Raw genomic sequence first — 22252 nt, forward strand, 5'->3', positions numbered from 1 at the left:
GGGTTTTTTTATCCATTTTTTATCCATTTTTTATCCATTCTGATACTCTGTGTCTTTTGCTTGGGGCATTTAGCCCATTTACATTCAAGGTAGCTATTGGGAGATATGAATTTAGTGCCATTGTATTGCCTGTAAGGTGACTGTTACTGTATATTGTCTCTGTTCCTTTCTGATCTACTACTTTTAGGGTCGCTCTTTGCTTAGAGGACCCCTTTCAATATTTCCTGTAGAGCTGGTTTGGTGTTTGCAAATTCTTTCAGTTTTTGTTTGTCCTGGAAGCTTTTAATCTCTCCTTCTATTTTCAATGATAGCCTAGCTGGATATAGTATTCTTGGCTGCATGTTTTTCTCATTTAGTGCTCTGAATATATCATGCCAGCTCTTTCTGGCCTGCCAGGTCTCTGTGGATAAGTCAGCTGCCAATCTAATATTTTTACCATTGTATGTTACAAACTTCTTTTCCCGGGCTGCTTTCAGGATTTTCTCTTTGTCGCTAAGACTTGTAAATTTTACTATCAGTTGACGGGTATGGACCTATTTTTATTTATTTTGAGGGACATTCTTTGCATCTCCTGGATTTTGATGTTTGTTCCCTTTGCCATATTAGGGAAATTCTCTACAATAATTCTGTCCAATATACCTTCTGCTCCCCTCTCTCTTTCTTCTTCTTCTGGAATCCCAATTATTCCAATGTTGTGTCGTCTTATGGTGTCACTTATCTCTCGAATTCTCTCCTCATGGTCCAGTTTTTGTTTGTCTCTTTTTCGCTCAGCTTCTTTATTCTCTGTCATTTGATCTTCTATGTCACAAATTCTTTCTTCTGTCTCATTTATCCTAGCAGTAAGAGCTTCCATTTTTTATTGCACCTCACTAATAGCTTTTTTGATTTCAACTTGGTTAGATTTTAGTTCTTTTATTTCTCCAGAAAGGGCTTTTATCTCTCCTGAGAGGGTTTCTCTAATATCTTCTATGCCTTTTTCAAGGTTAAATAATCGTCATTCTGAACTCTAGATCTGTCATATTACAAATGTCTGTATTGATTAGGTCCCTAGCCTTTGGTACTGCCTCTTGTTCTTTTTTTTGTGGTGAGTTTTTCTGCCTTGTCATTTTGTCAAGATAAGATTTGCTTTCTCCTCCTCTGGAATTCTGCTGTTCTCCTTGGTGAGTAAAGTTGGTCTTGGCTGGGTTTCTTGTTGATCTTCTGGGGAAGGGGCCTGTTGTAGTGATTCTCAAGTGTCTTTGCCGGAGGCGGAATTGCACCACCCTTACCAGGGGCCAGGCTAAGTAATCCGCTCGGGTTTGCTTTTGGGAGCTTTTGTTCCCTGAGTGCTTTCTGTAGAGTTCCGGAGGACAGGAATGAAAATGGCGGCCTCCTAATCTCCCCCGGAGGAGCTGAGAGCTCGGGGTCCTGCTCCTCAGTGCACCCTCAGAGAAAAGCACCCAACCGTCCCCGTCTCCCTGGCCTCTGTTCGCACTTGGAGAAAAGCGCTCAATCACTTGCGCTTGGAGAAAAGCGCTCGGTCGTTTCCATCTCCCTGGCCTCCAGCCGCGCTTGGAGAAAAGTGCTCAGTCACTCCATCTCCCTGGCCTCTGGCCATGCTCCGAGCTCACCCAGCCTGTGTCTGGTTCAAGGTAACCCCGAGTTGAGAGCTCATTCCTCAGCTCTGTCGCTGTAGCCGGCTTCCCTGCTCTAATACCTGCGAGCTCTGCGACACTCAGACACCTCTGGCCCTTCTGTGACCCCGCGGGACCTGGGGTTACACTGACCCTGCGTGGGTCCCCCCCCCTCCCCCCCCCCCCCCCCGTTTAGCCCCTGGAGCAATGTCCCTCAGTGGAGCAGACTTTAAAAGTCCAGATTTTGTGCTCCGTTGCTCCGCAGCTTGCGGGATCTGGTCCCTCCCCCCACGGTCTATCTTCCCGTCACTTTGGATTCACATCTCTGCATGTCCTACCTTTCAGAAAGTGATCAATTTCTTGTTTCTAGAATTGTTGCTCTTCTTCTCTTCGATTTCCCATTGGATTTGTAGGTGTTTGCAATGGTTAAATAAGCTATCTAGCTGATCTCCTGCTACCTGATGTTGTCTCAGCCTGCTACTTCTCCGCCATCTTGACTGCTCCCCACTTTTATGTTTTGATAAGACTTCAACCATTAAGAGACCTGGGCATAGAATTTTCTCTATGGGAAAGTTTTTTTTTTTAAAGATTTTATTTATTTATTTGACAGGCAGAGACAGAGTGAGCACAAGAAGGGGGAACTGAGGGGAGAGGTTGAGGAAGAAGCAGGCTCCCGATGCAGGGCTTACTCCCAGGACCCTGAGATCATGATCTGAACCGAAGGCAGATTTAACTGACTGAACCACCCAGGTGCCCCTCTGGGAAAGTTTTTAACTAAAAATTTGATTTATTAGCTATGAAATTTTAGTATTATCTTTTTGAGTAAGCGTTGGTAGACTGTAAACTGCTAAGTTGTTAAATTATTTTTATAAGGTTATTCCTAATACTTCTTTATTATATTTTCAACATTTATAGACTCTATAATGACTCTCCTTTTTTTTCCCTCTCCTTTTTTAAAAATAAAGACTTCACTTATTTGAGGGGGAGCAAGAGCAAGAGAGAGAGCACAAGCACAGGGGAAGGGCAGAAGGAGAAGGAGAGGGAGACAAAGACTGCCCACTGAGTAGGGAGCCCGATGTGGAACTCAATCCCAGGACCCTGGGATTATGACCTGAGCTGAAGGCAAATGCTAAACTGACCTAGTCTCCCAGACACCCTGTTCCTTTCCTTCTTTTTTTTTTTTTTAAAGATTTTATTTATTTATTTGACAGAGATCACAAGTAGTCAGAGAGGCAGGCAGAGAGAGGGGGAAGCAGGCTCCTCACTGAGCAAGGAGCTTGATGTGGGGCTCGACCCAGGACCCCAAGACCATGACCCAAGACCCGGGCCGAAGGTAGAGACCCAACCCACTGAGCCACCCAGGTGCCCCTGTTCCTCTCCCTCTTAATATTGATGGCTGTGTCTTCTTTATTTACCTTTACCATGTACTATTAAAATACACATATGATGAACAGACTGAACTGTAATGTATAAAGCAAATATGTAGTCAAGACATTCCTATTCCTAAATCTTTGAAGTAGCTATTTCTGTGGGATTTCTAGGGATTTCTAGGGTATTACTCTAAAGAAAACAAACAAGGAGAATAAGTAAAACATTTATATTGGTTCTTGAGTTGAGGATTGTCTTCTGGACCCACACTTTAAGCAATCTTCTCTCATCCTATATAGAACAGGTCACAGTCAATATGTGAAAATATTCCCTTGGCTTGGAGTTACTTTATGGAAGATATTTTTTAAAGGTACAGATTTTTTTATTTTCTTTTTAAAAAGATTTTATTTATTTGTCTGTCAGAGAGAGAGCACAAAAGAGCACAACAGGGAGAGCAGAAGACTCCCCACTGAGCAAGGAGCCCAGTGTGAGACTCAATCCCAGGACCCTGGGATTATGACCTGAGCAGAAGGCAGGTGTTTAACTGAGTGAGTCACCCAGGCATCCCTGGAAGATTTTTTTCTCCTCAATTTGTTTTTATTGTGGTAAAATACACATAACACAAAATTTACCATCTTAACCATTTTTATGTGTACATTTCAGTGGTATTAAATACATTTACTAATGTTGTACAACCATTACCATTATCCATTTCTAGAACTCTTCATTCTGTGAAACAGAGACACTGTACCTGTCACCAGGGACTCACTAACAAGCTCCAAGCACTCCACAATAACCCAGTTTTGTAGCCCTGTTTACAGGTGCTGCTTACCACCCAAATGTCAGGGGCTGCAAGCTACCAGCAAGTCCCCATGATCCAGTTTCCAACTGATTTGACCCAGGTTAGATATTGTGCTAAAACTCCAGATGACCTTGGGATCATTACTATCTAATTTAATAATAAAAAAACATACCTATAGCCTCATAATAGATCTGACTCACGTGTTTAAGGAAAGAAAAGAGGTGGCACTATGATTCAGAGAAGTCTGTTCACCAAAAAAATCCCAATGTTGGGGCACCTGCGTGGCTCAGTCATTAAGTGTCTGCCTTCAGCTCATGTCATGATCCCAGAGTCCTGGAATCGAGCCCTACATTGGGCTTCCTGTGCAGTGGGAAGCCTGCTCTTCCTCTCCCACTCTCCCTGCTTGTGTTTCCTCTCTCTCTGACAAATAAATAAGATCTAAAAAAAAAAAAAAATCCCAATGTCAATTTGCTTGCCCACCCCTTAGTTATCCTAACCCCTTAAAACACTGACCATGAGATGTAATTGGGGAGAAGGCACCTTTAGAACATGAGTTCCTACAGTTTGGTTATTTGGTGAACTGTATTGAATAGGAAAAAACCCTGCCACTTTGGTAATATACCCATTAAACAACTCCTCTCAGGCTCTCCTGGGAACCACGTTCTGCTTTTTGTCTTTATGATTTTGATTACTCCAAGTACCTCATGTAAGTGGAATCTTATAGTGTTTGTCTTTTTGTGACTGGCTTATTTCACTTAGCATAATGTCCTTAAGGTTCACCCATGTTATAGCATATGTCAGAATTTCCTTCCTTTTTAAGGCTGAATAGTATTCCATTTTGTGTATATAACATATTTTACTTTTCCATTTATCTGTAGATGTGCACCTAGGTTGTGTCCACATTTTTTTTTTAAAGATTTTATTTATTTATTTGTCAGAGAGAGGGAGAGAGAGTGAGTACAGGCAGACAGAATGGCAGGCAGAGGCAGAGGGAGAAGCAGGCTCCCTGCCGAGCAAGGAGCCCGATGTTGGACTCGATCCCAGGATGCTGGGATCATGACCTGAGCTGAAGGCAGCCGCTTAACCAACTTAGCCAGCCAGGTATCCCGGTTGTGTCCACATTTTAACTATTGTGAATAATGCTGCTATGAATGTGGGTATACAAATAGCTGATCAAGTCTCTGCTTTCATTTCTTTTGAGTATATAGACAGAAGTGAAATCGCTGCATCATGTGGTAATTCTATGCAGTATAGTGATAGGAGAATCACTATACTGCTTTCCATAGCAGTCATACCATTCCTATCAATAGTGCACAAGGGTTTCAATTTCTCTTCATTCTCTCCAACACTTGTTATTTTCTGATTTTTTTGGTGACAGACATCCTAATGGGTATAAATTCGTTTCCTATTATACTTACTTGATTAGCATTTTCTTAATGATTAGTGTTGTTTGAACATCTTTTCATGTGCTTATTGGCCTTTTATACATCTTTGGAGAAATGTCTATTCAAGTTTTTTGCCCATTTTCTAATAAGTGCTTGGTTTTTTTATTGTTGAGTTTCAGGAGTTCTCTGTATATTCTGGATGTTAATCCTTATTGTATATTTATTTTGCAAATACTTTCTCCTATTCTGTGGGTTGCTTTTTTATTCTGTTTATAGTGTCTTTTGATGTGCAAAATGTCTTAATTTTCATGAAATGTAATTTGTCTGTTTTTTCTTTTGTTGCCTCTGACTTTGGTATCATAACCAAGAAATCAGTGCCAAATCCAGTGTTGTGAAGTTTTTACCCTATATTTTCTCCTAAGAGTTTTACAGTTTTAGGTCTTACATTTAAGTCTTTCCTCCATTTTTCAAAAGGATTTATCTATTTATCTGAGAGAGAGAGAGTGCAAGACTTGGGAGGGGCAGAGTGAGAGGGAGAGATAGAATCCCAGACAGACTCCATGCTGAGTGCAGAGCCTGACAGGGGTACTGGATCTCTCAATCCTGAGATCATAACCTGAGCTAAAACCAGGAGTCAGACATTTAACAGACTGAGCCACCCAGACACCTCTGTCTTTCCTCCATTTTGACTTAATTTTTGTATATGATGTTAGGTAAGAGCCCCCATTCATTCTTTTGCGTATGCATATCCAGTATCCTCAGCACCACTTTTGAAAAGACCGTTCTTCCACCATTGAACAGTCTTGGCACCCTTGTCAAAAATCATTTGCCCATATGTACTAGGGCTTATTTCTTGACTCTCTATTCTATTCCATTAGTCTAGATGTCATTTTTATACCATCACCACACTGTTTTGATTACTGTAGCTTAGTAGTAAGTTTTTTTAAAAAGATTTTATTTATTTATTTGACACAGAGAGAGAGATCACAAGTAGGCAGAGCAGCAGGCAGAGAGAGAGGGAGAAGCAGGCTTCCCCCTGAGCAGAGAGCCTGACATGGGGCTCAATCCCAGGACCCTGAGATCATGACCTGAGCTGAAGACAGAGGCTTAACCCACTGAGCCCCCCAGGTGCCCCTGTAGTAAGTTTTGAAACTAGGAAGTGTAAGTCATCCAGCATTATTCTTTTTCAGGATTGCTTTTGCTATTTAGAATCCATTGAGATTCCATGTGAATTTAAGATAGGTTTTTCTATTTCCTTTTTTTCTTAACTTTTTTTTTTTTTTTTTTTAAGATTTAAGAGAGAGAGAATGAATAGGGGAGGGACAGAGGGAGATGGAGAAGCAGAGTCCTTGCTCAATGGAGAGCTCTACAGGGGGCTAGATCCCAGGACCCCAGGATCATGACCTGAGCTGAAGTCACGCGCTTAACTGACTGAGCCACTCAGGTGCCCCAGGTTTTTCTAATTCTACAAAAAAAAAAAAAAATGTTATTGAAATTTTGGTAGGGATTGCACTAAATCTGTAAATCACTTTGGGTAGTATTGATGGCTTAACAATATTAAGTCTTCCAATCCATCAACACAGGTATCTTTGGCTTATTTATGTTTTCTTAAAATTCTTTCAGCAATGATTTGCGATTTTCATTATACAAATCTTTCACCTCCTTGGTTAAGTGAATTCCTAAGTATTTTTTATGTCATTGTAGATGGAATTGCTTTCTTAATCTCCATTTCAGATTGTTGTTACCATATAGAAATGCAACAGATTTTTATGTGTTGACTCTGTATCCTGCAACTTTGCTGAATTTGTTTATTATTTCTCATAGTTTTTTGGGAGAATCTTTAGGGGTTTCCACATATAAAATCATATCATCTTTATACAGAGATAAATTTATTTCTTCCCTTTTAATTTGGATGCCTGCTATTTCTTTTTCTTGGATAAAACCTCCAGTACTATTTTGAGTGGAAGTGTTGGATGGGGCATCCTTATCTTGTTCCTAATCTTAGAAGAAAACTTTCAGTCCTTCACTATTGAGTATATTTGCTGTGAGTTTTTCATATTTGGCCTTCATTATGTTGAGATAATTTTCTCCTATGCCTAGTTTTATTGTGAAAGGGTGCTGATGGATGTTTTTTTTACATCAGTAGCATATTACATTGATCATTTTTCATTTTTTTGAAGGATCCTTACATTCCGGGAATATATCCCTCTTGATAATGTCATGTACTCCTATTAATATGCTGCTGAATGAGAAAGTACTTACATTTAAAATTTTTATTTAACAAACACAAGTTATATTTTATGTAATCACTCTTCTATATATTTTACAAATATTAAGTATTTTAGTCTGCATAACAACAATATTTTACAAATATTAAGTATTTTAATCTGCATAACAAGAAGTAGGTATTATTTTTATCCCCATTTTATAAGTGAGGAAAGTGAGTCACATGGAAGTCAAGCAAGTTTCAAAAAGTCACTTGGCCAAAAAAGGACAGGCTGAGATTTAGATACAGGTAGGCTTCGTTTCAGAATCCAAGTTCTTTACTATTGCTTTGTGCTGTCTCCCAGCAAGCTTTTTCATCCAATGCTATTTTGACCTAGATTTTCCTCCTGAATCAGAGGTTTTAGGTTTATAATAGTTATTTCCACTTAAGTGTCCATTTGCAGGCTGCCATTCTGTTAAATAATAGATAAACCCATAATCGCTTTCCTACACATCCTAGAGTGAAAGCCAGGCTGTTATTTCTATCAGACATGACACATTCCCCCCTTTTTCTCTAGTTGACTACAGGTCTTTATCCTATTCTGGAGAACATTTGATCAGATAATTTTCACTTATAAATTCATAAATTACATGTAGTACCAAGACATTTATTATCAGTGTCTGAGTTGTCAGATAGATTCTGAGACCATATGTGTGAAAGCAATTTGTAAGCTGGGAAGTACTATGTCTCAGTTAATAATAAGGCATTATTATATTGCTCTAGGTTTTTCATTAAGTTCAGCTTTCGTTTTAGGATAAAAAATTTCAATTTCCTAATATCTTATAAAAATGAAAACTTTCTCAAGTTTTGAGGAAGCTTATTTTCACATGCCTGGATATTTAAAGACACCATAGAGATCATCTTATCAAATCTCTGCTTTTGTAATAAGGAAACTGGGATCTAGAAAAGATAAGTGATTTTCTCTAGGTCTTATTGCTAAATAGGGACAGGTGCAGGATTAGAAAATCCTGCACTCCTTACCCCAGACCTAGGTTTCTTTCCATTATTGTACCAGCTCAACAAACATAGACTGGGCATTTACTATATTCCAGACATGTAATGTTTAGCTTATTTTTAATGTAAAAATGTAAAAAAAGTGAAAACATATTTTTATTCATAATTTTCACCAAAAATAAACATGCCTCTAATGCATAACTTTGTCATGTTCAATTTGACAATCTAATACATGAGAAAATGGAAAGGAATCTCATTTGTTCAATAACATAGTAGAATTATAAATTTCTATAATTTTTCTAGGTAACAACTTATTCATTTTAAGTGCAAAATAAGCTTCATATTGCCATTTTAAGTATTATTTAAATTTTTCTCATATATTTCAATAATTTTGTTATATTTTCTTTTTTTCCATTTTTAAAAAAAATTTTAGTATAGTTGACATTCAATGTTATATTATTTCCAGCTGTACAACATAGTGATTCAACAAGTTTATACATTATGATGTTTACCACAAGTGTAGCTACCATCTGTCCTAATTTATCACTATATACTATTAGTATATTCCTTACATTGTGATTTTTACTCCTGTGACTTATTCATTCCATAAGGGGAAGCCTATATTGCTCTCTCCCTTTTTCCATTTTTCCTACTTCCTTTTTCTCCCCCACTCTGGGAACCATCAGTTTGTTCTCTGTATTTATAATATCTAGCTATTTCAATAAGTATAGTTGAACTATCTACCATTGAAATGGCATACAGTGGCAATAAATGCCACCTGCATAAACTATGGTTTTACCCTGCAGAAATCTATACTGCCTCCAATCTGAAAGTTAAAACCATAGGTATTTATCATTTTTATTAAAGCCTTATTAGGAAAAACTCCCCATATACAGAAAAATGAAAACAACAACAACAATTCAACACCATATACCTTCCATTAACATCTACCTAGAATAGACTTAACATTTGCCAACATTTTGTCATACTTTCTCTGCTTGGGCATAGCTTACTTTTTTTCTGAACCATTTAAAATTAGGTTGCAGGGGCACCTGGGTGGCTCAGTGGGTTAAGCGTCTGCCTTTGACTCTGGTCATGATCTCAGGGTCCTGGGATCCATCTCCCAGTCTGTCTCCCTGCTCAGCAGAGAGCCTGCTTCCCCTTCTCCCTCTGCTGTTCCCCCTGCTTATGCCCTCTCTCTCAGTCCATCAAATAAATAAATAAAATCTTTAAAAATGAATAAATAAATGAAAATAGGTTGCAAGAATCATGATACTTTACTCCTAAATTGTACAGCAAGCATGTTCTAAGAGTAAGGATGTTCTCTTTGTTGTTGTTTAAGTTGATTTGTTTATCTGTTTTTACATAATCTCTACACCCAATAGGGGGCTTGAACTCATAACCCCGAGATTAAGAGTCTCATGCTCCAGCAACTGAGCAGGCCAGTTGCCCCTTTGATTGCTTGTCTTACCACACTTCTTTGCAACAAAAATAAGCACGTAAATTTTCATTGCCAAAAGCATTTCTTTCCTCTGATCATAAGGCTCTAAATTTTGAAAAAAATTCTTTTGTATTTATTTATCATTCCAGTGATCATAAGTATAAAACTTATGAAGACAATGAAAATATATTGCACATTTTTATAAGTAATTATTAAACATATAAATCTAATTTTATTGGAAATGCATTTCTTAATAAGTTGAACGGGTCATTTTAATTTTTTATATGGATGAATATAACATTACTATAATGAGAGAGGATTTGGCATCAGTTTTTTTGTTTATTTGTTTGTTTAAGATTTTTATTTTACTTACTTATTTGAGAGAGAGAGCACAAGTAGGGGGAGCAGCAGGCAGAGGGAGAAGGAGAAGCAGCCTCCCCCCTGAGCAGAGAGCCCAATGTGGGACTCCATCCCAGGACCCTGGGGCCATAATCTGAGCCAAAGACAGATGCTTAACTGAGTGAGCCATGTAGGAGCCCCTCAGCATCAGTTTTATTCCTAGTTTTCTGTTTTAATACATGTAAGCACTGAGAAACCAGTTTACATAAATAAGTAGCTGGGAATGGAAGGAGTTTTGTCAGAGTAATGCCACTCAATTCTTTGAACTTGAATTACAGGCAAAAAAAATCATATAATAATCTATCATCAAAAATAATTTTTAGAGGTGCTTGGGTGGCTTAATCAGTTAAGATTCCAACTCTTGATTTCACCTCAGGTCATAATCTCAGGGTCATGGAATTGAGCTCTACATCAGGTTCCATGCCCAGCATGGAACCTACTTGGGATTCTCTCTCTTTTTCCTCTCCTCTCCAGCCCCACCCCCACTAAAAGAAAAAAATATTCTAAAAAAGAATAATTTTTACATGGGGTGCCTGGCTGATGCCAGGTTAAGTATCTGAGTTTTGATTTCAGCTCAGATTACAATCTCAGGGTTATGAGATCCAACCCCTGTTCAGCTTCATGCTGGGTGCAGGGTCTGCTTGAGATTCCCTCTCTCCCTCTGCTTCTGCCCCTCATCTCCCCTCACACACACACACACTCTCCCTCAAAATAAATAAGTCAAATCTTTATTACTACTACTAATAATTTTTGCTGGTTTTTCCACTGACAACTCAATTAAGTTCTCCTTTAAATTTCTGGAAAGAAAAAAAAAAATTGAAACAACCTGGGGCACCTGGGTGGCTCAGTGGATTGAAGCCTCTGCCTGCCGCTCGGGTCATGATCCCGGGGTGCTGGGATCAAGCCCCGCGTCGGGCTCTCTGCTCTGCGGGGCGTCTGCTTCCCCCTCTCTCTCTGCCTGTCTCTCTGCCTACTTGTGATCTCTGTCTGTCAAATAAATAAATAAAATCTTTAAAAAAAAAATTGAAACAACCTGACTTTTGAAGGATTTGCTTCCCCGTCATTCACTTTCTTCATATCAACAGCCATATTCAAGTTTTCACTTTCTATGGCCTGTAAGTTTTTTGTTTGTTTTTAAGATTTATTTATTTATTTTAGAGCGAGAACTTGAAGAGAAAGGACAGAAGGGGAGGGAGAAACAGTCTTAAGCAGACTCTGGGCTGAGTGGGGAGCCTGAAGAAGGGTTTTATCTCACAACCTTGAGATTACAACCCTGAGATCACAACCTGACCTGAAATCAGGAGTCAGACGCTTAACCTACAAGGGCGCCACTCAGGTGCCCCTATGGTATGGAAGTTTTTAATACCTTGGGAAGTACATCTAGAAGAATTTGAGATGTGAGGAAGATTTATTGTTATGAAATAAGAAAAAAAATTGTAAAAGGAGAATCTACACTTCCATCACAAGCTCGTATTCAAGCCGATTTTTTCTTTCTTTTTTTTTTTCTTAACATATAATGTATTATTAGCCCCAGGGGTACAGGTCTGTGAATCATCAGACTTACACACTTCAAGGCACTCAGCATAGCATATTCCTTCCCCAATGTTCATAACCGCCCCCACTCTCTCGCTACCCTCTCTTCCCCCAGGAACCCTCAATTTGTTTCATGAGATTAAGAGTCTCTTACGGTTTGTCTCCCTCCCGATCCCATCTTGTTTCATTTTTTCCTTGCCTACCCCCAAACCCTCCACCCTGCCTTTCAACTTCTTCATATCAGGGAGATCATATGATAATTGTCTTTCTCTGATTGGCTTATTTCGCTCAGCATAATACCCTCTAGTTCCATCCACGTCATTGCAAATGGCAAGGTTTCATTTCTTTTGGTGGCTGCATAGTATTCCATTGTATATATATACCACATCTTCTTTATCCATTTATCTGCTGATGGACATCTAGGTTCTTTCCATAGTTTGGCTATTGTGGACATTGCTGCTATAAACACTTGCCTGCACGTGCCCCTTCAGATCACTACATTTGTATCTTTAGGGTAAATGCCCAGTAGCACGATTGCTGGATTGTAGGGTAGCTCTATTTTCAACTTTTTGAGGAACCTCCATGCTGTTTTCCAGAGTGGCTGCACCAGCTTGCATTCCCACCAACAGTGTAGGAGGGTTCCCCTTTCTCCGCATCCTTGCCGGCATCTGTCATTTTCTGACTTGTTAATTTTAGCCATTCTGACTGGTATGAGGTGTTATCTCACTGTGGTTTTGATTTGTATTTCCCTGATCAGGCAGATCAGTCTTTAAAAAGAGTCTGTATATTAGTTGAGGATGTAGAAATTGACTCCTTAAAATTTATCCTCCTGTGAACCTTGGGAAAGTCTTAGGTATCTCGCAGGCTAAGCATCATATCTTTGGGAACACTGAGAGGTAGGCTACATGTCTATTTGAGCAGCTCTGCTCCATCCTGTGACAACAGGTAACATGAGTGATAAATAAATCTTTATAACAGCAAAATCTAGATCACAGATAGAAGCGACAAATCTAAAGTGAGGTGCTATCACAAGAACCTAAAATATTTGAGAGACAGATGACAGGTAGCAAGAAAACAATTTTCAGAGGATGGAAAGATAGCAATCCATGGTATGAGGTGATAAAGCATTTCATAAAACTGTTTCCTACAGTTCATTTGACAGAGCATATAATAAACTTGTATCTTAAGGAGAGATTGGGAAAAAAAGGAATTTTTAAAAAGATTTTATTTATTTATTTGACAGAGAGAGATCACCAGTAGGCAGAAAGGCAGGCAGAGCGGGTGGGGGAAGCAGACTCCCCACTGAGCAGAGAGCCTGATGCAGGGCTCAATTCCAGGACCCTGAGATCATGACCTGAGCCGAAGGCAAAGACTTAACCCACTGAACCACCGAGGAACCCCCCCCCCAACAGGAATGTTTTATGTTCATTCTTGTTGGCTTGCATTTGACAAGATATTACAAAAAAGAAATGAGGTGAAAAAAGAATTGACTGGTTTGCAAGCAAGAATGAAGAGAATAAAGAATCACCAATTTGAGGACTCATGGGGTTGAAATAGGCAACTACATCTCAACCTCAAATAGTTAAAGATAAAACTGAGATATGCTTGCAGTGACAAAGAATAACTAGAACTCAGCCTGAAGGCAATGCATCAAATTAAGAGAATGGCTGTTTCATCAACTTCTTAAAACTCTGAATGGTTTAATAGGTCCCAGATCAAAAGCCCAACCAACCAAGGTTATACAGATACAATGGCTCAGAGAAAAGAGGCTAAGGAGGGGAAGTGACTCTCACATCAAGTCTGATCAAGTTGTGTAATCACTATGAGAGACAAAGGGAGAGGAATGGAGGAAGGGAGGGAGGGGGAGAAAGAGAGAGAGAGAAAGAGAGAATATGAATATGGATAGGGATTAGAAAAACAAAGAATTTTACCAAATGAGAGTTATGCCTTGGAAGAAAGTATGGAGGTGACTATTAACTTGTGAAGCTGATGAAAATGACTAGTTTTGGTTTCTTTCCCTTTTCATTAAGTTCCAAGAGAGTTGCAGTTTCAAAATAATTACTACACTGGACTAAATAAAAGAGATCATAACCATTCACCCTTAGGACTCCAATATCTCTGGGAAGAAAGGAGGAGGGCATATCCCTCCAACACCCACTCCAGATGTGGCCAAGGATAATGATGGAAAAAGTCATCCACAGAAAGAATCAGGAGCAACAGAGAGCAGTGAACTATGGGGTCACTGCCAGGAGGCAGAGTCAGGGCTTCAAGAAGAAATATTCCTCATTCCCCAAGGTGATATAAGATCCTCAAAAGAGCTGCCAAACAGAATTTAAGAACTGACACAGATCGGTGCCTGCCTCAGCTACACGTGTCCTTCTTGAAAGGAATCTTTATAGTGGTTATCTTTTCCATGGGACAGATAACTTGACTTTTCAGGCATAGGTTTTTATGTCAAAAGGAACCACATCTGTACCTATTGTAGAGGGGACTGCACATCACTCAGAGATTCTGGGTTTTGATCTGGATGCCCTGAGTAGATAGAGCTTCAAGGATGTCTGCCTTGGGAAGAGGGTGAGTGTATTTTGCATGCACGAGGGAGTATTAAATGAATATTTGTTGATCACAAGAAAATATTGCTACTCCCCAACATTTCTGATTTTTTTCTTTTAGGCACATGGTAGGACTACACTTCCTTGCCCCTTTGAAGCTACAAGTGGCCGCGTGATTTCTTTTGGCCAATAAAACTGAATAGAAGTCAAGAGCATCAGTTCCAAGAGGAAGACTTGAAGAGATGTTACACCATTTGCCCTCCTCCCTCCCCTTGCCATGGTTCCCAGTGATGTTTCAGAGAGTGAAGCCTCTGTGATTTTGCATCTTTTAGTGAGAACCACATGGAGCAGAGCCCCTGCCAATCTAAGATGACACAGAGCATGAGTAAGAAATATACTCTTGCCATTTTAAGCCGCTGAGATTTTGAGGATGTTACTGAAGCAAAATCTTGCCTAACACAGAAACAAACACAAAAAGATAAACAGAAAACAGCTTGCCTTAACTGGAAAAAAAAGAAGGAAAAGCATATTATCTTAAAATAATAAAATCTAAAAATAGTCTTTAAAATAAATTTCTTTTCAAAATTTGGCTGCAAACACCATCAGTGTCTAGCATAAAATAAGGAAACCTTCTGTTCATTTTAGCCCTTAGAATTTGCAATGAATGTTTAAAAGAAACTTCATAATCTTAATACAGCCTGGCTAGAATTGTACTGTACTACAAAACACATTAAAAGTAATTATGATCCGGGGGCACCTGGGTGGCTCAGTTGGTTAAGTGTCTGCCTTTGCCTCAGGTCATGATCCTAGGATCCTGGAATCGAGTCCTGCTTTGGGCTCCTTGTTTAGTGGGGAGGCTGCTTCTCCCTCTCCTTCTGCCACTCCCCCTGCTTGTGCTCTCTTTCTCTCTCAAATACGTAAATAGTCTTTTTTAAAAAAACCGGGATGCCTGGGTGGCTCAGTCAGTTAAGTGGCTAACTTTGGCTCAGGTCATGGTCCCAGTGTACTGGGATCCAGTCCCACATTGGGCTCCCTGCACGGCGGGGAGCCTGCTTCTTCCTCTGCCTCTGTCTGCTATTCTGCCGGCCTGTGTGCTCTCTGACAAATAAATAAAAATAAAATCTTAAAAAAAAAATCTGTGATCCCCAGTTTGCAAAGAGCCAAGGTGGAGCGGGATTGTTGCCAACAGATGAATGACTCTTTAAAATGGTAGCTGAGGTGATAATAACATTGAGGTTTCCACATCCTCTATGTGTTCACTACAGAATCTAACAGTGCTTGACATGTAAGAGGCACATGGTAAGTATTTGAAGTATTGGCTACAGCTAAACCCAGTTGCTCACTTAAAAATCTAGTCTCAATTGGTTAAATGCCCAACTCTTGATTTTGGATCAGATCATGACCTCTGGATTGTGAGATCGAGCCCCATGTCAGGCTCTATGCTCAGCATGGAGTCTGCTTGAGATTCGTTCTCTCCCTTTCCCCCTAACCCTCTCCTGTTCTCTCTCTAAAAAAAATAAATATTTTTAAAGAAAAAATAAATATTTTTTAAAAATAAATATTTTTAAAAATTTAATTGAGAAAAGCAGGGGGCATCTGGGTGGCTCTGTTGGTTAAGTGGCCAACTCTTGAGTTCAGCTCAGGTTAGGTAGGATCTTGGGGTTGTGGGGTTGGGCTCTGCATTCAGAGCCCTCTCCTGCCCCTCCCCTTGCTTGCACTCTTTCTCTTTTCTCGCTAAAATAAATAATATTAAAATAGGCACACTTGGTGGCTCCATCAGTTAAGTGTCTGCCTTCAGCTCAGATCATAGTCCCTGGGTCCTGCAGTTGAGTCCCACATCGAGCTCCTTGCTTAACAGAGAGCCTGCTTCTCCCTCTGCCTTCCACTCCCCCTGCTTGCTCTCTCTCTCTCTCTCTCTGACAAATAAATAAAACCTTTATAAATACATAAATAAACAAATAAATCTTCAAAAAGAAAGAAAATTTACTCTCCAAAATCAGCCTGTGGCGCTGGGCTATCCCTGAAGAGTGTTGCCAGTGAGGGTAGTGTAGAGGTACTGGGGGAAGTAATTCTGGTATCATGGTAAAAGGCAAGCTAGGTTGTTAATCCCCAGATCTTTGTTCCAAGAATAACAAATAAAAAATCCTGGTCCCCTCTATTCATATTGCTAATGATTCCTCTGCCATTTAGTTTCATGAGTCAATAGATTCTTCTTTTTGCCTAAGGTAGTCATGTCAGAGTTTTGTCACCTACAAAAAAATGCCATCTACTATAATCCCTTCTCAAGGGATTGACATAATAGATATGAACAAATAATTAAAAACAGTACCAAGTGGTATTGTGGAGCATGTAAAAAGTCTAACAAAGTCGTTGGGCATAGTGGGTAGACAGATGTAGGCAAGTAAACTTTGAGGCTCAGTGACTTGTTGACCCAGGGAAGCATGTTTGAATATTCTTTCATCAGATCTATGAACATTAGTGAAAGAAGTCCAGAAGGGCAAGAAGAGTCTAAATCCAAGAGTGTCAAGGAAGGTGAGGAGAGCTAAAGGCTTCCGCTTTGGGGCTGGTGTTGGGTTTCCTTTTTCGTGTCAGCAAGCAGTTTTGTGTTTGCAGCTGAGAAAATGGAGCGACTCACAGATGCTAGAAAACCCAATTACGGAAGGTGGGGGACTCCCGACACACCAGCCATAGTGAGGCCACAGCAGCCCTAGGCTGCTGGACCACCTGTAAAATGTGTTTGGCCTGATTCACTGACTAATTGGTTCAATCCCAAAAGAGCAATTAAAAGGTAGCTCCCAGATCCCAGCCAGCTTGTACTATTGTGGAAACATTTTAGGGGTGCCTGGGTGGCTCAGTTGGTTAAGTGTCTGCCCTTGGGTTGTGATCCCAAGGTCCTGGGATCGAGGTGGGCATCGGGCTCCCTGCTCAGAGGGGAGTCTGCTTCTCCCTCTGCCTGCCACTCTCCCTGCCTGTGCTCTCGTTCTCTCGCTCTGGGAAAAAAAGTATTTTTTTAGAGCATACCTATGACTAGAAAGAATAGCTTAAGGTAAACGATTTTAAAACTAAAAACATTATTGGGGCGCCTGGGTGGCTCAGTCAGTTAAGCAGCTGCCTTCAGCTTAGGTCATGATCTTAGAGCCCCAGGACTGAGCCCGGCTTTAGGCTTCCTCCTCAGAGGAGAATCTGCTTCTCCCTCTCCCTCTGCACCCCCCCATCCCCTGCTTGTGCTCCCTTTCTCATTCTCAAATAAATAAAATCTTTAAAACTAAAAACATTATTTTTGACAGATGTTCTCTAAATGAAATGATTTATATCCAGTTCCTGCAGGCAGCCCAACAGACATATATTCATCACTTAAATGTACATTAAAAATACTTTTATTGCAAAAAATTCTCATATACAGTAGAGAGTAGAAAGTAGAGAGGTTAGCATAATTAACTTCCACATACCCATGACTGATTCAATGATCACATTTTGCCATATTTGTTTTATCTCTCTTTTATGTTTTTAAATTAGTTTTATTTTTAAAAGATTTTATTTTTAAAGAATCTCTACACCCAGCATGGGGCTCGAACTCACAATCCAGAGATCAAGAGTCGCATGCTCCCTGATTGAGCCAGTCAGGTGCTCCTCATCTGTCTCTTTTATTTTCTTCTTATTAAAGTATTTTAAGGGGGCACCTGGGTGGCACAGTTAGGTAAGTATCTGACTTCCGCTCAGGTTATGATCTCTTGACGTCCTGGCATGGAGCCCCGCTGAGCAAGGAGTAGCCTAGACCCTCTCCTTCTGGCCCTCCCCACTCGTGCACACTCTCTCAAATAAATAAATGAAATCTTAAAAAAGAAGATTTAAAGTAGTTTAAGGCAAATTCAGACATCACTTCACCCTCACATATTTGAGTACTCATTTTTAATGAAATGGCATGTTTTTACACTACCACCATGCTATTATCACACTGTAGCAAGTGGTGTTGGTGCTTTTTCCCACACCATGTTGGCCCTTACCATTTCAGTGGATGTTCTTGGCTTGCGGGCTTTCTCTGGCCACTGAAGAGTCCACTCTGCCTCCCTCCCAAGGGCGCAGCTGAACCAATGCCTGATGGGAGCTGGTATAAAAGTAACCCGGGTCTCTTGACCTGGGGGTGGGGATTGGCTCCGAGGTAGTCCACACTACTTCCCCAAGTACATCAGTGAGATCAAGTTCCACCTGCCCACAGTGGTTAAGTTGCTTAAGAGTGCAGCTTTTATTGGCTTCTAGTCCTTCCTCATCTCACTTCCTCTTCCTCTTCCCAGTGTTTTCTGGGATCTTTCCTCAAATATACTACTTGTATTTGAATCTTTATCTCTGGGTCTGAGAGAACCCAAACTATGAAACTCACCTAACCAGACTTACAATAATTCTTTGGTATCATCTAATAACCAGATCTTATTTGAGATTTTCCTAATTACATCAAAATTACCTTTTTATAATTGGTTTCTTAAAATCAGATTTTTAAACTAATTGCATTTGGTTGTTTCTTAAGCCTCTTTAATCTAGAGCAGTCTCTTATTCCTAACCTCTTTTTGATGACATTGACTTGATTGCAGGGACCAGATCAGTTGTCCTATTCAACTTACCACGTTTTGGATTTGTTTATTTGCTTCCTTGTTGTTCCTTTATCTCCTCTATTTCCTATAATGAAAGTTAGCTTTTAGAAACTTGCAGATTCAGGGGGACCTGAGTGGCTCATTCAGTTGAGTGTCTAACTCTTGGTTTCGACTGTCATGACCTCAGGGTCCATGCTGAGTGCGGAGTCTGCTTGAGATCCTCTCTCTACCTCTCTGCCCCTTCCCCCACGCTCTCTTTCTCTCAAATGAATAAATAAATCTTAAAAAAAAAAGAAAGAAACTTGCAGGTTTAACTTTTTTAGGGAGCAAGAATACTTCACAGGTAGTGTTAGCGTGATATCAATCCTTTTAGGAGATTGGGTGCTTCCCTCTCTCTCTGCCTGCCTCTCTGTCTACTTGTGATCTCTCTCTGTAAAATAAATAAATAAAATCTTTAAAAAAAATCCTTTTAGGAGACACAAACAGCCTGGTTGTCCCGCTTGAAGTAACACTAAAATTGATAAGTTGGTTCAATTCGTTTATCTCAGAGGGTTTAACAGGAACCCTGTTCCAGGGCGCCTGGGTGGCTCAGTGGGTTAAGCCACTGCCTTCGGCTCAGGTCATGATCTCAGGGTCCTGGGATCGAGTCCCGCATCGGGCTCTCTTCTCAGCAGGGAGCCTGCTTCCTCCTCTCTCTCTCTCTGCCTGCCTCTCTGCCTACTTGTGATCTCTGTCAAATAAATAAATAAAATCTTTAAAAAAAAAAAACAACAACCTGTTCCTTGTGACATTACTAACACTGTTCTATGACTTCAGAGGACAGCTGCTAAGTTCACAGTGAACTTTTTGTAGGGTAAAATAATTTTAAACAGGCTTTAAACTATTAACTGCTTCATGTCTTGGAACATACTGCAAGCTATTTTCTAAGGAAAATTCTAGTCTCACTTACAGCTTGAATCATAACTCAATACATCGTTAAAATGGAAACTAGACCCACCCCGCGTGAAGTCTCATTAACACACTTACTCAACAAGTACTGAATATTGCAATGTGCCAGACAATGGAATAGGAAAGAAGGATACATAAGTAAACTAATCAGTCTTTGTGCTCAAAGAACTTACAGTCTTGTAGGGATCTTCCTAGCGATACACAGTGGTAAGCACATAGTAGTACTACTTAATCTGGAGGGAGGATGTCATTAGGGAACTCTTCTTGGGGGAAGCGATATCTAAATTGAAACCTACATGGCTATTTCTTAAAGAATAAACACCAGGAAAAGCAAAAAGCTTTCCCTTACTTGAAACTAATATATTTTTTTCTTAAGGAAAACATGAATTGTATAATTGTTAACTCTTTTTGCTTTGAACCCTAATAATTTCAATTTTGCAACTTAACTCTAATTATGTAGGACCTGATAGATTGCGTATCTCTCCTGGTTTTGCTTTTCTTTCTGTCCTTTTCCTGATTTTTAAAGATTATTTTTCTGTTCCAAATTATACATGTTTCTGAAGCTAACTCAGATAGCAGTCTCTTTTGCTTATATTTGAAAACAGGAACAAAAAAAGAGTCCCATATTGAGCTGGATCAGGGATGGCTCTAACTTCATCAAAAATGGTCTTAAGGAGCTTTTCCACTTTCCATATGGCATTGGTCTGTATTCCCATCACAGCTTAAAGGGAAACTTTCACAATGTCTGGAGCCCTTGATGTCCTGCAAATGAAAGAGTAGAATGTCCTCAAATTCCCTGCAGCAGGGACTCACTTGGGTGGCACCAACCTTGACTTCCAAATGGAACAGTACAGCTACCAAAGGGAAAGTGATGGCATCTACATCATACATCTGAAGAGAACCTGGGAGAAGCTTCTGCCGGCAGCTTGTGCTATTGTGGCCATTGAAGACCCAGCTGATGTCAGTGTCCTGTCCTCCAGGAATACTGGCCAGCGAGCTGTGCTGAATTTTGCTGCTGCTACAGGAACCGCTCCCATTGCTGGAGCCTCCACTCCTGGAAGCTTCACTAACCGGATCCAGGCAGTCTTTGGAGAGCCGAGACTGCTGGTGGCTACTGATCCCAGGGCTGACCACCAGCCTCATACAGAGGCCTTATGTTAACCTGCCTATCGTCACTCTGTGTAACACAGATCCTCCACTTCACTACTTGGACATCGCCATCCCTTGCTACACAAGGGAGCTCACTCAGTGAGTCTAATGTGTATGCTGGCCTGGGAAGTTCGGTACATGTGTAGCACCATTTCTCATGAGCACCCCTGGGAGGTCATGTCTGATCTCTACTTCTAAGAGATCCTGAAGAGATTGAAAAAGAAGGGCAGGTTGCTGCTGAGAACTCTGTGACCAAGGAGGGATTTCAGGGTGGATGGACTGTTCTAGCCCCTGAGCTCACTGCTACTCAATCCGAGGTTGCAGACTGGTTTGAAGGTACCCTTGGTGCCTAGCCAGCAGTTCCCTGCTGAAGACAGGAGCGCCCACCCTGCCTCGGAAGACTGGTCTGCAGCTCCCACTGCTCAGGCCACGGAATGGGTAGGAACGACCACTGAGTGGTTTTCCTCTCCCACAAAGGCAAACAAAATGGAAAGAAGGTTGATGGAAAATAAAGTTTCTAAAAAAAAAAAAAAAAAAAAGGTCTTAAGAGGGTCTAACTTTCATCTCTGCTACCACCCATTAGTCCCTGAGGGAGAGTGATGTAGGGGAAGGTGAAGTGGCGTCAGAGATATGCTTAAATCCCAGATCTGACAACATTGGTATCAATCTTAGTTTGAAATCCTATGGAAAGAATTTCCAGGGACTCCAGGATCTTTTCCTGAATTATAACCAATACCTTTTTTTCATATGTTTAGCTTGAACATAAAAATAATCATTATATTAATTAAGATATATTTGGCTGCACACCAACAGAGATTTGACTCACAGTTTGTATTATTCATAATAATAATAATATTATTATTATGCCGTAATAAAGTGCCACAAACTAGATGTCTTAAAACAAGAGAAATTAATTTTCTCACAGTTCTGGAGGTCAAAAACCCAAAATCAAAGTGTCAGCACGGTCATTCTTCCTCCAGAAAGCTTCCTCCAGAAGCTTTTGAAGAGAACCCTTCCTTACCTCTTCCAGCTTCCAGTGGCTCCAGGCATTCCTCGGATTGTCACTGCATAATTCCAATCTCTGCCTCCAGGTTCACATTGCCTTCTCCAGTGCTTCTATTTTTCTCCTCTGTGCATCTCCCCTCTGTGTGTGTGTGTGTGTGTGTGTGTGTGTGTGTGTGTGTGTGTTTTTAAAGCTTTATTTATTTACTGGGGCCCCTGGGTGGCTCAGTTGGTCAAGTGTCTGATTTTGGCTC

At 40.3% G+C, this 22252-nt stretch overlaps 1 pseudogene; it reads left to right on the forward strand.

Moving 5' to 3' along the window:
* The first annotated feature begins 20588 nt into the window (after nucleotides 1-20588).
* On the forward strand, nucleotides 20589-21543 carry LOC116567998 (annotated as a pseudogene).
* Nucleotides 21544-22252: the final 709 nt, after the last annotated feature.

Source organism: Mustela erminea, chromosome 10, assembly GCF_009829155.1.
Source record: "Mustela erminea isolate mMusErm1 chromosome 10, mMusErm1.Pri, whole genome shotgun sequence".
Lineage (NCBI taxonomy): Eukaryota > Metazoa > Chordata > Mammalia > Carnivora > Mustelidae > Mustela > Mustela erminea.